Below are 17,557 nucleotides of genomic sequence, written 5' to 3'. Positions count from 1 at the left end.
AAATATTATTAAGACAACAATACAACCCAAGGAACTGTGTAGATTCAGTATAATCCATATCAAAATTACAATGGTCTTTTTTCTTAGAAGTAGAAAAAAGTGTTCCAGGGAACTCAAAGTAGCCAAAAACAATCTTGGAAAGAAAGAAAAAGTTAAGGGAACTCTTTCCAAATTCAAAACTTACTATAAACTTAGTTTACAATAAATCAGAACAGTGTAGTACTGACCCAAGGACAGATATACAGATCAATGAAATAAAATTGAGAGTTAGAAATAAACTATACATCTATGGTCAATGGATTTTCAGCAAGGGTACCAAGGTCATTCAATGGGGAAAGGATAGTCTTTTTAACAAAGGTGCTGAGATCCTGGATATCCACATGTAAAAGAATGAAGTTGGACTCCTACCTCACACCATATATAAAAACTTAATCAAATGCATCAAAGACCTAAATATAAGGTCTAAAACCATAATACATGAAGGGAATAAAAAAGGAGTAAATCTTCATGACCTTGGGTTTGGCAGTGGCTGTTTAGATATAACACCAAAAGCACAAGCAGCCAAGGACAAAAAATATATAAATTAGACTTTATCAAATAAATTTAAAACTTTTGTGCATCTAAGGACACTTTTAATAAGTGTCTTAATAAGACAAGCCACAGAATGACAGAGAATATTTGCAAGACATGTTTTTGATGAGGCTAGTATCCAGAATATTAATGGATAAAGTACTTGGATAGATATTTCCCTAAAGGAGATACAAATGGCGAATAAACACATGAAAAGATAATCAACGTTGTTAGTCATTAAGAAAATGAAAATCTGAATCATGAGACACCACTTCATACCCATTAGGATGGCTATTATCAAAACAAAAACAAAAACAAAAACCCAACAACAAAAACAATGGAAAATAAGCATTGACAGGGATGTGGAAGATTAGAACCCTTACACATTGCTAATAGGAATGTAAAATGGTGCAGCCACTGTGGAAAACGTTCTACTGATTTCTCACTGAGTTTAAGCATAATTACTCCTATGACCCTAGCAATTCCACTCCTAGGTATATACTCCAAAGAACTGAAAACACGTTTTCAAACAAAGCTTGTACATGAATGTTCATAGCATCACTGTCCACAAGAGCCAAAAGGTGAACATAGCCCAAATGTCCATCATCAGATAAATGAATGAACAAATGTAGTATGTCCATTCAGTGGAATATTACTAAGCAATGCAAAGGAACAAACTACTAATCCATGGTACGATATGGATGAACCTTGAACACATGTTAAGAAGCCAGATACATAAGGCCATATGTTTTATGATTCTGTTTACATGAAATGTCCAGGATAGGCAAGTCCAGAGAGACAGAAAGCAGAGTAGTGGTTGCCAGGAGCTGGGGAAAGGGGTTGGGAAGTGTCTGCTTAGTGGGTACGCGATTTCTTTTTGGGTAATGAAAATGGGATGGTTGCACAACATTGTGAGTATACTAAATATCACTGAATTATACACCTAAAATGATTTAAATGTTAAAGGTTATGTATATTTTACCATACACACAGCAATCTCAGGTGGCTTGGTCAGTGCTCTTAGGGTAAAATCTGAGCTCCTTACACTGTATAATAGTCTATGGCCTTCTTCTCTACCTGTCTCTCTCTCCTCACTATACTCAGCTCCTGGCTCAGGACCTTTGTACTTGTTGGTCTTTCCTCTCTGTCTAGAACACTCCTGCTCCTACTCTTGGCCCGCCTGGCTCTCATCCTTCAGGTCTCAGCTCAATGACACTTCAGAGTGTTTTAAGTTGTTCCCCTCTTAAGACAGCTTCATCACAGAATCCTTGTTATTTTCTCTACTGCAATTCATTGTTATTAGTTGACTGACTTGTTTACTTACTTATTGTCTATCCTCTCCATAAGACTGTAGTTCCTCCAGGGTGGAGAGATCCTGTGTGTCTTGTTTCCATGGTGACCTCAGGGCCCACCACTGGGCTTGACACTGGGTTGGTGCCCAGTGAGGATCTGTTGTGGGACCAGCGTGCATAGCAGCCAGGACACCTTTGTCCATGCTAGAATCATCCTTGGAGAGGAGGTTTGGGGTGCTGCGGTTTCTCTATTCGTGTTACCACTAAAGCAGATGAAGGACCGGGTAACATTTAATCTGGAAAAAGGAAGGCCAGGCAGAGCCTGCTCATATTGAAAATTTGAAGAGTCAGAGAATGTTAATAAGGATTAACAGACCTGTGTTTTTGTTTTTTGCTTTGTTTTTGTTTTTGTTTTGTGGCACTGGAAGATATAAGCAGAACCAGCAGAGAAAGGGGTGAGACTGATTCCTGCTTAGTCTGAGAAACAAACCAGTGGATTACAAAAAGGAAAGGGGTGGTAGGGGACATGTTGGGAGGTTGCAGCACAGAGCTGGGCTGGGGCTGGGGGTCCCAACAGTACTTCATGACTCCAATGTTGTCTTTCTAGGCTACTTTGTGTTTCTTTTTCCATTCACTTATTAAATTTGGTAGAATGTTCTGTGGTAATATGGACAGGGTGCTGAATCAAGGAGGGTCAGATCTGACCTTGGGCAAGTCATTGTGTACCTTGGGACCTGAGTCTCTTTATCTATAAAATGGGTAGTTGGCAAGTCTTCTCCCTGAGCTCCCATCCAGCTCTGGGGCCTCATTCAAACCAGTGAATATTTCTGAGCTCCAGATTCCTCATCTTTAGCACTCCTGCTCTGTTTGCAAGAGGATTATGTGATAACATATGGAAAGTGTGTAGTGCTATGGGTGCTACCAATTCCATTCATCTCAGCACTCATAAATCATCCTGCCCACAGCTGGTAGTAAGTGATATGACAGAATCATCCACAGAAGGTCAAGCACCCAGGGTGTTTGAAAAGGAAAAGGAAAAGGAAAAAAATTATTTCACTTTCTTAAAATGACCTACCTCCAACTGCATTAAATGTGGCACAGTGGACCCAGGGTACTGCGTCTCTGGAAGGCAGCCGCTCTCCCCTTTGGGTGGGGACATGTCACTGGTGGATGCAGAGGGATGAGTCATGATCACCCTTGAGGGTTTGCCTGCACCTCCTGAAGGAGTGTTTGTGTCATTCAGGAGTCTGGGTGCTAGGACAGTGACTCTTCCCCTGCCAGCCCTGCCCTAACTGTGGCCTTTCTGCAGAACCCAGGGCCTGGATATACACCTGGAGCCCACCTCTCTGCCCCTGCTCTCTGTAGAAGTAACTGATCCCTTGGGCACCTGAAACTTGGCCTTTTGAGCTCTTCCGGGTTTTTTAAAAAATATTAATCTATGGTTTTATTTGCTATCTTTGTAAATATTCTTGAGGTCTTCCAGTTTTCTATTTCTCGCCTTAACCTGCAAGTTGTCTAAAATAGACAAAAGCTGGGGGCACTTGCCTGGTTCAGTCAGTAGAACACATACCTCTCAATGTCAGGGTTATGAGTTCAAACCCCATGTTGGGCATGGAGTCTACTTTAAGAAAAAAATATTAAAATGGGCAAAAGGAGGGAACCACCTATTTCTAGGCCACAATAATTTTTATTATATGAAAAATAACCCCAAGTAGACCTCTGCACAGTATGTACTCATATATTAATATTTCAGAGAGAATGGATGTCATTCAAATGGCACAATCCTACATGAACTCAAACTTCATGAACGAGGCGTGACAGTTCCCATGGAGGTTAGAGTAATTTGCAGGTGAATTAGTATAGTGTCAGGTAGGAGGCTGTCACCACTGGCATGGGTGGGAGAGGAACAAAGTCAGGGAAGGCTACATATAGCAGCTGAGACCCGAGCTGGGTTTTGAGAGACAGAAGTTTGAATATGGAGATGGAGGTGAGGAGGACAGGGAAGAAATAAGACTATCCAGGCAGTGGGAATGGTTGGACCAAAGGAGGGGATGTGTTCAGGGACTGTGGGGGTTCTCTGTGGCTGGAGACATGGTGTGTATTTGGGTCCGGCAGTCACCAAGGGGAGGTTTGAGAACAATCTGGTAGGGGTGGGCTTGGCAAGATCTGGGGCTAGGGCCTCGATCTGGCTGTGGGCACAGGGCTCTTGAAAGGAGGGTGTAGCAGGGAGGACTGACTGGTTCCCCAGCCAGAGCACAGAGGCCACGTGCTCATTCCAGGAGGCCCGAGCACCTTTGGGCAGTGGCAGAATCCTGCATACAACAGTATGACCTTTTTGCCCAGAGACCTTGCATCACAAGGTTTGAGTACTTCAGTTATTTGGACCCCTTTGAAAAGGGGTTTGGCTAACAGCTATCACCGGGCTCTTCCTGGGCAAAGGCCTATTTGCCTGTACCCCTTCAGATGGAAGCAAATTACTTACGTGTATTTCAAATTATCATAAGGATTTAGAAGCAATGAAGCATCATGTCCTGTAAAATGCCCTAAAATCCAATGGCCTTTTCTCCAGTCAGTGTTAGATTCCTTCTGTTTGCTTAGTGAAGGCTCTTACACTCCCTCCTACCTATGTATCTGGGGTTCCTTGTTTGAGTTTACTTGTCCTTATTTGTCACACCCAAATATTATGTCATGTTGATCAGGCCCTAAGAGATCAGAAGCACACAGCACTTACAAAAATGACATTGACATAGCTGTCAAATCTTTCTTTCTGCTACGTGGGGGAAAGAAAAGATTTTTCTTTTAATATTTTTGTAAATAATCACTAAAGACATGGATTTTTAGCCAAAGACTAGGGAGAGTTCCCCAAGTACACAAGGGGATGCTCAAACTCCCTAGACGGTTGGTTTTTCATTTAATGCTCCCTCGGTTTATAGTTGCTTTTCATTGTTGACTCTAGAAGTCTTTTTTTCTCTCTGTGAAAGAAAGAAAGTAGTGCATTATAATGTGAATGAAGTGTATGAAGCCTAAATGTTCCTTATATGCTAAAGTGCGTGTATCAAAAACAGACACATAGACCAATGGAATCGAATAGAGAACTCAGAATTGGACCCACAAATGTATGGCCAACTAATCTTTGACAAAGCGGTAAAGAGCATCCAATGGAAAAAAGATAGCCTCTTTAACTTATGGTGCTGGGAGAACTGTACAGCAACATGCAGAAGAATGCAACTAGACCACTTTCTCACACCATACACAAAAATAAACTCGAAATGGATAAAGGACCTGAATGTGAGACAGGAAACCATCAAAACCCTAGAGGAGAAAGCAGGAAACAACCTCCTTGACCTCAACTGCAGCAGTTTCTTACTTGACACATCCCCGAAGGCAAGGGACTCAAGAGCAAAAATGAACTATTGGGGCCTCACTAAGATAAAAAGCTTCTGCACAGCAAAGGAAACAGTCCATAAAACTAACAGGCAACAGGTGNACGGAGGACCATGGGGGAGAAGAAGGGGAAAAATAGTGGGGGAGAGGGAGGGAGGCAAACCACGAGAGGCTCTTGAATGCTGAGAACAAACTGAGGGCTGATGGGGGTGGGGTAGAGGGGAAAGGGGGTAATGGGCATGGAGGAGAGCACTTGGGGTGAGCACTGGCTGTTATATGGAAACCAACTTGACAATAAACTATTTAAGAATAAAAAATATAGGTGAGCTTACCTCATATCATATCAAATAAACTCTTAAGCCCCCCCAAAAGATGTGGTTTATCTATACAATGGAATACTACATGGCAATGAGAAAGAATGAAATCTGGCTATTTGTAGCAACGTGGATGGAACTTGAGGGTATTATGCTGAGTGAAATAAGTCAGACAGAGAAAGACAGATACCATATGCTTCCATTTATAGGAGGATTAGGAGAAACTTAATGGAGCACCATGGGGGAGGAGAAGGGGAAGAATAGTTGGGGAGAAGGAGGGAGGCAAGCCGTGAGAGACTCTTGAATACTGAGAACAAACTGAGGGCTGATGGGGGTGGGGGAGAGGGGAAGGGAGGTGATGGGCATGGAGGAGGGCACTTGTTGGGATGAGCACTGGGTGTTATATGGAAACCAAACTGACAATAAACTATGAAAGAAAAAAAAGACAAAAGTGTTAGAAATAAAAAAGAAAAAAATAAAGTGCATGCATGTATCATGGAAGGCTGTTGATTGGTGTCCCTTTGTGTCCTGGGGGCTGAGTCATGTGTGGAGAAGTCAGAGATGAACAGGCACAGGCTTGGACCCAGCCTTGGAGGAGCTCTCTGACTGGCTTTGAGAGTAGGTGGCCACAGTGCCCCTGACCCATTGGAGATTGAGATGAGCTATGCCTGAGGCAGAGTAAGAAAGAGGCCAAGGACACAGGGACACCTTCCCCAGAACCCATTGCAGGAAATGAGAACAGACATTGGACTCAGTGGCAGGCTGGCTGAGGCCAGTACTCCCATATGAGGGGACAGAGGATATGGGATGGGAGAGGCAGGCTGAGCACCCCATCAGATGGGGCAGGTTGAGGGACTTTCCACAAGGGAACAGTGAAAGGGAGGGTTATAGGACAGGGCCACAGTCAGGAGGACACTTGAACTGAGAACAACAGCAGTCATGGATCTGGGGTCCACACTGATGTCGTACTCTGAGCCTTGCCCCTCGCTGACTCCAGGCCATGTGGCTCACTTCTCTGCAGCCTCTGTTCTCCCATTGGGTCCTGGCCTTCTGGTCACTTTGGCCTGCTGTTCTATAGGCAGCCGGCCACCAAAGCTGACTATAACTTCTAAAGATGCCTCAAGGGATGAGGTTAGAAGGCCAAGACCCTGAGGGACCAGTTCTTTCTAGGGCTGGGGCTGCCTGCCCTGGTGGTTTGGAAAGGCCTGAAGTCTGCATGCAGCTACTGTGTGCATCTGATCCACAGGACCCAGAGGTGCCCATGTCGTCCATGTCCACGCGATGGTGATGGCTCACAAAGTCTCTGTCAAGGGCATTGCTCATTTTGGCAACTACCTTGGTTTTTAAAATAAATTTTTATTTATTTATTTATTATATATTTATTTATTTATTTAGAGTATAAGTGGGGGAGGGGCAGAGAGAGGGAGAGAGAGAATCATAAGCAGGCTCTGCACTGATGGTGCAGAGCCTGATGCAGGGCTTGATCCCACGAACTCTGAGTCAAGCCAAGATAAGAGTTGGACGCTTAACCAAATAAGCCACCCAGGCACCCCAGCAACTACTTTGTTTTTATTGGCTTGTTTTAAATGGATTTCTCTTTTCCTTATTAATTGTCTTTACTGCTTCTTAGGAAGAAATGAGCCCACCTGTCCCTGCTATCCTCAGCCACTGTTCTCTGTTTCTCCTCTGTCCCAGAGGGCTCTTCCCTCCCTAGCCTTCTCCATGTGCCCTTCACTCACACCGCACCCTGTGGCATGCGCTGCTCCCCTCCCCCTGTCCTTTGTTCTTTCTTGGAGGCTCTCTTTCAGTTTCAGGGAAGCCTGTGTCAGGTGGTGGCCTGCCCAGAAGTGCCTGATTCATTTACCTGGAGCTGCTCTGCATGCATGATTCCTGCTGCTCTCTGACCTCCTGCAACTTCACTGAAGGCTGTCTAGCCCCTGGCTGCAAGTTCTGGCATCATCTTCGACCATCTCCCCCTGCCCCGCTCAAGTCTTCCATTGACATGTTGTCATTGCTGACCACATCTTACTGTCCCCATCACTGATTGTCCCTGCATCCATCTTCAAGCTCCTGAAGACCCTTGTCTTTTGAACCCCCCCGCCACCGCCTTCTGTCCACCCACCCTTCCTGCTGTGCAGCCTTTCCCATGGGTCCCCAGTGAAGCCCCAACCTTGCCAGCACAAGGTTGGCCTCTTGACCTCTCAGCACATCCACCTGCCAAACCCCAATCTGGGATTATCCTGCTTGTGTACTCTCATGGGCCTCTGCCTGGCTGCTGTGGAATGCTGGAGACAACATATACGCCTGCATAGGCTGCAGCTACTGAATGGTCAGGCTTCCTGCCCCAGGCAGCATGCAAGACCGAGGGAGTCTGGGAACAGTGAGCACATGGAGCTCCAGGAGGCTGGTGGCTAGCGGCTGTCCTGGGCAGCTGATCAGGGGGCCTTCTGGCCAGGCTGGAGATGGGCAGGGCCTCATGTTACCAGGGAGAGCAGAGCTCACCAGCGCTTCAGGAGTCTTTCCTTGATCTTAGATTTGCAAGCTTCTTCTCATGTGTTACTAGAAGAATCTGTGTGAAGAAAGGCATGGAGTCTTTTGCTATTCTGATGAGAAGTCAGGCAACCCCAGGACTGGATGATCTGTTCTTTCAGTAGCTTCTAAAATGTGGGTGTCCTTTGACAATGGAAGGCTTTATCTGATATCCGCAGCTGCCATCTAGTGGCTGGATCAAGGCCCTTCCGAAGTTTTGCTGGGCCTCCTAGGGCTGGCTTGCATATGCGCCTTTGCTCACTCACTCATCTTTTTAAAAAAGGTCCCTGTGGGTTCATCAGAATGTGGTACCTCTAGGGAGAAGAACACAATCAGGAGAATGAACTTATATAGAGGCAGTCCCCTTGCTCTGAGAAGGGCTGGGGACCAGGACCAGGGTCGTGCATTTGCCTCCCCAGGCTTCATCCAAATCTTGGTATCTTGGTGCCCCTGCTGGGATTGCTCCCCATCATCAGCCCTCAGGTCTACCAGGGCCCCTGAACATGGCGCTTGTCCCCGAACTCCTGGGCCCTGTCTTCTGATTGGCACACCCTTTCTCTTTAGATGTTTGCATCCAGACACAGCTACCTCTAGACCCTGGGACTCTGGCTCAGTAATTTGAAGTCAGAGGCTGGCTCTTTTCTGGTTGCCACAGTAGCTACCCTTCCAGTTCCCTTCTAGACCTCTGGCTCCTCCTCCTGAAGCTGCCCTCTTTTTTTTTTTCTCCCTTGCTTGGCCTGGCCCAGTATCTGTCTCTCAGTCCCTCCTGGGAAGGGTCTTCCTCCCTCACCTGGTTGTCTAGCTTCTGTCACACTCACGCATCCTCTGCCTAACCATGCGGCAGCCTGGGAACCAGATTACCCTCAGCTTGAATCCCAGCTGTGCCACTTGCTAGCTGGGTCACTTTGGCAGTGTTGCTTGACCACTTTGTGGCTCTGCTTCCTTATCCTCAAAGTGTGTCAATTGAGGAAGACCACTTACAGTTGTCAAAAGGAATAAATTAAATCATATCACAAATTGCTCAGCTCAGTAGCTGGAGTGTGGTGGCTGCTCAGTTGACAGCAGTGAGGCTGTTGCTCTTTTGATGATGACTGTTCAGTTCTGCACATTCTGCCTTAAAGCAGGAGTAGTAGGGCCCCTTTGCTGAGCCAAGGTACACATGCCACACAGGCAAACTTTAGGGGCAACCGCTCCCAACCATATAGATCAGTACACCTTCAGATTCAGGGCTTCTGCTGGGCCTTTATCTGTGCCAGCCCTTCTAGGGGTCCCATGACAGCCTCCTCCTCTATCTTCTAGTGACTCTTGAATTTCTTGCCACTTTACATACCCTTACTACACCCCAGAAAAAGACCTTGCCTCCGTCTCATTCCATAGAACAAAAAAGCCCACCTTCCAGACCACCTCAGCTCCTACCATCAGACTTAGCATCCTCCCTGCATCCATCCCTATGTGACTCCAGTGGAACCTGGTCCCACTACTATTCTTTCTCTCCTGTAGCCTCAACTTCTCTCCTGACTTCTTCCTACTGCTCCACCTGATCCACTACCCACTGTCTTGAAACTGCCCTCATAGTCTTACATTACCTTCCAGACCTGGAAGTTGGCCAAGTAGTAAACCTGGGTGTACTGTTTCCTCCTGCCCTCCTTCACCTCTCAAATTCTGCTGTCATGAGATCCTTGAGCGCCAGCCCTGAACAGTTTTATATCTGCCTGCTGCCCTTTACCCGCATGGCCTCCACCTTGGTTTGGCCACCTGGGCTACCAGATTCTGGACTCCAGAGGATCCAACAGCCAGAATAAGTCTTCTAAAATGCAGTTCAGCTCCATTCCAGTTCTGGGTAGGATGAAATGAGAATACTTCACTTTGTGCAGCTAGAAAACCTGGACAGAATACATGGGTCAGTTGTTTAAGCACCCTAGAAATTAAGTAGCCACAAACATATTGGAGAAGACCATAACTTGAATTAACACTGAACAGGTGTTAAAAAAAAGTTTACAACTTTTTTCCTTCTAGTATATCCAGTCTGGACTCAGGGGAGACCCATGAGTGAGCAGACAGAGTGAGCTCCAGGACATCCCTCTTGTTCAGACCCAAGTAGCAGGAAAGTTCTGGCAGTGATGGTGGCAGCAGGAGCTGCTGGTGCCTCAAGCTCTGAGGGGGAACTCTCCTCTCCAGTAGAAAGAGTTGTGGTTCCAAGAGGGTGAGTGAGAACCTGTTGCTGTCTTCTCTTTCTCCTCCCACCTACTTGGCCCCAGATGTGGGTGTAGTGATGGGAAATGGGCAGGGGAGACAAGTAAATAAAACCCCAGTTGTGGACCAGAGGACAGAAAGAGAGAGCCCTTGGGAACTGGGAAATGCCAAGATATCACAGAGAAGAACTTGGGAAAGTGACCCCATAAAGTTGTTTATGAACTTCTAGGTTCACGTCCATGCTGCACATGCATGATTCAGATCCTAAACTGATCCTACTTTGAGAACTGAACTAAAAGCCACATAAACATCAAGGTCCCAGTGGCCACTGGGTGGCACATAGGAGGGAGTGACTCATTGCACTGCAAAGACATTGAAAAGGGAATTGACAATGAAACCATCACCAAGAGAAGTTTGGTCAGAACTTGGGTCTTGAACCCAACTAGGTCAATGGCTTACTAAAATGAAAATATCAAAGTACCAACATTGGAAATGAAAAAAGCAATTAGCAGTACAGATTCCACAGACATAAAAGAATAATAAGGGAATAGTACAAATAACTCTACCCACAGTTCTGACAGCTTAGATGAAATAAACTGATTCCTCAAAAATCATAAACTCCAGAATATACCCAAGATCAAGTATATAACCTGAATAATCCTTTAACTATTAAAGAAATTGCATTCATAGTTTAAAAACTTAAAAAACAAAAGAAATATTCAGGCCCAGTTGATTTCATTTGTGAGTTCTATCAAACATTTGAAAAAGGAAGAACACCATTTATATCAATCTGTTCTAGAAAATAGAAAAGAGGAAACACTCATTTTATGAGGACAGCATTACCCTGATATCAATGGACAAAGATAGTACAAGAAAACTTCAGACCAATATTTCTCATGAATGTAGATGATAAATTCTCAATAAACTATTAGTAATTTGAATACAATAATTTAAAAGCAGAATAATATACCATGATTGAGTGGGATTCATACTAGCTGTGTAATATGGATTTAGTATTTGAAAATCAGTTAATGGAATCCACCATCCTAATGGTCCAAATAAAAACTACATGATCATGTCTATTGATGCAGAAAAAGCACTTGAAAAAATTCAGTGTCATTCATGCTAAAAACGTTCAGCAAACTGGGAATTGCTCCAAATGGGAAAGAATTCTTCCACCTGATTAAGAGCAACTCTATAAAACCTACATTGTACTTAATGGTGAAAGACTCCTAGGATCATTAAAAAGGCAGAGATGTCTATCCTCACAACTCATATATATTCATCCTCATACTAGAAGTCTTAGCCAGTATAATAAAGCAAGAAAAAGAAATCAAAGTAATTCAGATTAGAAAGGAAGAAACACAAACTTAACTCTATTTGCAAATAACAAGATAGCTATATAGAAGATCCTAAGAAATCTACAAAAATACTTTTAGCACAGCTACAGGATCAATACACAAAGGTCAATTATATTTCTGTGTACTAGCAGTGAGACTTCGGAAACTAAATTAAAAAAATTTATAATGTGCCCCCATGAAATACTTAGGTATAAATATTGCAAACACATATATAGTATCTGTGTACCAAAAACTCTAAAATGCAGATAAAAGAAAAGTCCAAAGTAAATGGAGAGACATACAATGCTCATGGATCAGAAATTCAACAGAGTAAAGATGTTAGTCCTCCCCAAATTGATCAATAGATTTAATGCCATTTTAATAAAAATTCCAGCAAGATATTTTTTCATTGTAGACAAGCTTATTATAAATTTACATGGGAAGACAAATAAACTAGAAAAGCTAAAACTATTTTGAGAAGGATTAAGTTGGGGTAATTACCCTATGTTAAGACTTATCATAAAGAATTGTAATGAAGATAGTGTGTTGGCAAAGAGACACATATATTAATGGAAGAGTCCAAAAGTGGACCCACACAAATAGGGGCAGTAGGATTTTGGCAAAGTTACAAAAGCAATATTCAATTGAGAAAGAATAATCTTTTCAGCAAGTAATGTTGAAACATTGGACATTTATTTTTTAAAAAGTATCTTTAATTAATTTTTTAAAATTTACATCCAAGGTAGTTAGCATATAGTGCAACAATGATTTCAAGAGTAAATTCCTTAATGCCCTTTACCCATTTAGCCCATCCCTCCTCCCACAACCCCTCCAGTAACCCTCTATTTGTTCTCCATATTTAAAAGTCTCTTATGTTTTTGTCCCCCTCCATGTTTTTATATTATTTTTGCTTCCCTTCCCTTATGTTCATCTGTTTTGTATCTTAAAGTCCTCATATAAGTGAGGCCATATGATATTTGTCTTTCTCTGACTAATTTTGCTTAGCATGAGACCCTCTAGTTCCATCCATGTAGTTGCAAATGGCAAGATTTCATTCTTTTTGATTGCTGAGTAATACTCAATTGTATATATATACCACATCTTCTTTATCCATTCATCCATCGATGGACCAAAAAAAAAAAGTATCTTGATCTAAGCCTTTCTCATATATAAGTTAACTCAAAATACAGAACATAAAACTATTACACTTTTAGAAGAAAACAAAGGAAAACTTTTTGACCTAAGATTAGGCAAAAAGTTCTTAAACATGACCTCAAAAGCATAATCCATAAAAGAAAAAAATTGATATATTGAGCTGCATCAAGAATGTGAAACTTTTACTCTGCAAAAGACACTGCAAAGAGACTAAAAAATCAAGTTATAGACTAGCAAATCATATATGCAATATAAGACTTGTATCCAGACTATGTAAAGAATTCTAAAACTCAACAGTAAAAAAAACAAATAACCCCCCAGTGTGCATAGAACTAATAAGTGAGTTCAAGAAGGTTGTAGGATTTAAGATCAACAAACAAAAATCAATTATATATCTATATACTGGCAAATAACATATGGGAACAGAAATTTAAAACACAATACCATTGGGGCACCTAAGTGGCTCAGTCAGTTAACCATCTGACTCTTGGTTTCAGCTCAGATCATGATCTCCTGGTTTGTGAGTTCAAGCCTCGAGTCAGGCTCTGACCTGACAGTGAAGAGCTTTCCCTCTCTTGCTGCCCCTCTCCTGCTCATTCTCTCTTTTTCTCTTAAAATAAATAAATAAACTTAAAAAAAACAATACCACTTATAAGTTCTCTCAGAATGAAATGCTTAGGTATAAATCTAACAAAACTTTTACAGGATCTGTTCACTAAACATGACAAAATGTTTATGAAAAGAAATCAAATATCTGAAGAAATGGAAAGACAAACTATATCCACAGACTGGGAAACTCAACATAGTAAGGATGTCAGTTTTTCCTAAATTGATTTATATGTTTAAAACAATTTCAGGGCGCCTGGGTGGCTCAGTCCGCTGAGCGTCAGGCTTCGGCTCAGGTCATGATCTCATTGGTTCGTGGGTTCGAGGCCTGCATCGGGCTCTGTGCTGACAGCTAGTTCAGAGCCTGGAGGCTGCTTCGGATTCTGTATCTCACTGTCTCTCTGACCTTCCCCTGCTCATGCTGTCTCTCTCTCTCTCAGAAATTAAAAAAAAATTAAATAAAAAAACCAATTTCTATCAAAATCCTAGCAAGATATTTTGTAGCTTACTCTAAATTTTATATGGAAATACAAAGGAACTAGAGCAGCTAAGACCATTTTGAAAAAGAATAAAGTGGAAGAAATCTCTTTACCTGATGTTAAGACTTACTATATAGCAAGAGTAATCAAGACAATATGATGTTGGTGGAGAAACAGAGACCTACAGACACATTAACAGAATAAAGAAAGCAGAAATAAACACAAATACACCAAATTGATTTTTTTTACAAAGATGCTAAAGCAATTTCATGCAGGCAAGATAGTCTTCTCAACAAATAATGCTGGAGTCATTGGACATCCATAGGCAAAAAAAAAAACAAAACCAAAAAACCCTCAACCTAAGCACCATATAGTATAGAGAAATTAATCCAAAATGGAGCATGGATTTAAATGTAAAACTTTTCAAAGACATAGGACATCTTTGGGATGCAGGGCTAGATGAAGAGTTCTCAGACATGAGATCATGTCTAAGTGTTAGCACATTCCTTAAAAGAAAACTGGACTTCAAATTGGAAAACTTTTGCATTGTAAAGACCCTATCAAAAGGATGTAAAGAGGCACGCCTGGGTGGCTCAGTCAGTTAGGCATCCGACTTTACCTCAGGTCATAATCTCACGGTTCATGGGTTTGGGTCTGTGCTGACAGCTAGCTCAGAGCCTGGAGCCTGTTTCAGATTCTGTGTCTCCCTCTCTCTCTGACCCTCCCGTGATCACAGTGTCTCTCTGTCAGAAATAAATAAAAAAACATTTAATAATTTAAGAAAAAACAACAAAAAGATGTAAAGACAAAGTACAGGCTGGGAGAAAATATTTGCATACTATTTATCCAACAGAAGACTAGTATCTAGAATATAAATAAATTTAAAAACTCAACAATAAAAAGACTAACTATAAATGGGGGGGAAAACATGAACAGGTATTTCACTGAAAAGAAGATAAAGGTGGCAAATAAGCACATGAAAAGGTGATCATTATAATTAGCTATTAGAGAAATGCAAATTAAGTTCATTATAAGGTATCATTACACACTTATTAGATCAGCTAAAATAAAAAAATAGTGATAATACAAAATTCTGGCAAGGATCTGTCCTGTATGTTGCTGGTGGAAATATAGGATGGTACAGCTACCCTGGAAAATAGTTTGGCAGTTTCTTACAATGCTAAACATTGCAATTACCATACGACCTAGCAGTCACACCCCTGCATATTTACCCTAGAGAAATGGAAACTTAGGTTCACACAACAACCTGCACACAAAATAGCATTGGTTTTAATGGCAGAGTACAGGAAACTACCCAAATGTCTTTCAGTGGGTAAATGACTGAACAAACTCAGGTCCACAATGCAATGGAGTACCACTCAGCAATAACAATGAATGAGTTACCCAGACATACAACATCTTGGATGAATCTCAAAGGTATTATGCCAAGTGAAAGAAGTCATTCTCAAAAAAAGTTGTATGACTCTTTATATAACATTCTGGAAAAGGCAAAAACTGTAGATATGAAAGACCAGTGATTGATTGCCAGGGGTGAGGGGTGGAGGGAAGGTGTGATACAAAGTTATAGCATGAGGGAGTGTTTTGAGGCTGATGGAACTACTCTGTCCTAGTTATGGAGGTGTATTAATGAATCTATACATGTGTTAAAATGCATAGAACTGTATGACAAAAAAGTAAAATTTGCTGCAGGTTAATTTGAAAACAAAATGCAATTTTGATTTGTATTCCTTCTTTGGCTCTCCCCTGCCCTCCAGACCTGCCCATTTTCCCCTCTCTTCGTCAGCACACTGCTTACTGATAGGCATGCTGAACCTCTTATCTGCAAATCTATTTCCTAGCACCCAGCCATATTCCCATACCTTGCTTCCCCTTAGGTCTGCTTCTCCTTCAAGGAAAAGCCATTCTGGAAACTTTCCCTGAGCCAGCCTCCTACTTGGGCCAGATGCTTGATCTCTGCAACTTGGCCTAGCCCTGTGTGCATAGTAGTTAGTGTTTAATATGAATATGGACTTCTCAGAGCCTCATATTCCCCATTTGTCAGTCCACTGGAGGCTTCTATTATGTGCCTCCCAGGGTCCTTCCAGTTCAAAGATTTCTAAGTCACTGGGAGCCAGCCTCCCTGGGGCCAAACCATGGCTACCTTACTTACCAGCTGTGATTGAGCAGATTGCTTGCTGTCTTTTGCCTCATTCTCTCCTTTGTCAAATGGAGTTAATAACAGAACCACCTCTTAGAAGTGCTGTGAGGACTAACTTATTAGGTAATGCATGGAAAGAACTTAGCACTTGGCTTGGCAAATGCCCAAGAACAATTAGCTGTAGTTATTGAGAATAGCCATCATACCCCAATGTTCATAGCAGCACTCTCCACAATAGCTAAAACGTGGAAAGAGCCTAAGTGTCCATCAACAGATGAATGGATCAAGAAGATGTGGTTTATCTATACCATGGAATACTACATGGCAATGAGAAACAATGAAATCTGGCCATGTGTAGCAACATGGATGGACCTTGAGGGTGTTATGCTGAGCGAAATAAGTCAGGCAGAGAAGGACAAATATCATATGTTTGCACGTATAGGAGGATTAGGAGGAACTTGACGGAGGAACAAGGGGGAGAAGAAGGGCGGAAATGGTGGGGGAAAGGGAGAGAAGCAAACCATGAGAGACTCTTGAATGCTGACAAAAACTGAGGACTGATGGATGTGGGGGGAGGGGGGATGGGCATGGAGGAGGACACTTGTGGGGATGAGCACTGAGTGTTATGTGGAAACTAATTTGACAATAAACTATTAAAAAAAAAAAGAGAGAGAATAGCCATCTTGGCAGCTTTAAAACAATACAGGTTCCCAGGTCTTCCTGCACTGATAAATCTGAATGAATGAGAACAGTCCTGAGTGGGGTGGGGGGAGGGTACTTGCATTAAAAAAAAAATCTCCTTAAGTAGGAGTGCCAGATTTAGCAAATAAAAACACTGATAGCCCCAGTTTAACCTGAGCTTCCAATACACAGCAAATAATGTTTTTAAAATGTTTATTTTTGAGAGAGAGAGAGAGACAGAGCATGAGCAGGGTAGGGGCAGAGGGAGGGAGGGAGACACAGAATATGAAGCAGGCTCCAGGCTCTGAGCTGTCAGCACAGAGCCCAATGTGGAGCTCGAACCCACAAACTACGAGATCATGACCTGAGCCAAAGTTGGACACTTAACTGGCTGAGCTACCCAGAAGCCCCACAAATAATGTTTTAATATAAGTATGTCCCATGCAATAATTGGAGCATATACTAAAATTTATTTATTGTGTATCTGGAATTCAAATGTAAGGATTGTCCTGCATTTTATCTCTCTGCATTTAACTATATCCTGGGGAACCTTGATTCTCAGCCCACATGGGAGCTGTGCTCCTGACTCCCTGAGTAGGGTCCAAAGTTGAACCTCCCAGTCAGAAAATAGAGAGTATTTTTTCACTTGACGCAGGGGGGAGCTAGAGGATGGTTGTTCACTTTCTCTGCTCCTAAATTGCTAAGGAAGCATGGGTAGGTTGACTAGCTTGCAACTTAACCTCTCAGTAGTTGTGAATCATTTTCAGAAGATCTGCAGTTCTTCCTCCCAGTGGGACTCTGAGAAGCAATAGGAAGTGAACGCAGAGCCAGCCACCTCTCTTCCTTGGCCTTACTT

The 17,557-nt window shown here is 42.5% G+C and overlaps 1 protein-coding gene across 5 annotated transcripts in view; it reads left to right on the top strand.

Moving 5' to 3' along the window:
- Nucleotides 1-17,557, top strand: part of OSBP2 (oxysterol binding protein 2) — a 181,125-nt gene that overhangs the window by 38,904 nt on the left and 124,664 nt on the right. The window lies entirely within an intron of this gene.

Source organism: Crocuta crocuta, unplaced genomic scaffold (genome assembly GCF_008692635.1).
Source record: "Crocuta crocuta isolate KB4526 unplaced genomic scaffold, BGI_CrCroc_1.0 scaffold348, whole genome shotgun sequence".
Taxonomy (NCBI): Eukaryota; Metazoa; Chordata; class Mammalia; order Carnivora; family Hyaenidae; genus Crocuta; species Crocuta crocuta.
Note: the sequence above shows the minus strand (reverse complement) of the source record. Positions and strands in the feature narration are given on the sequence as shown.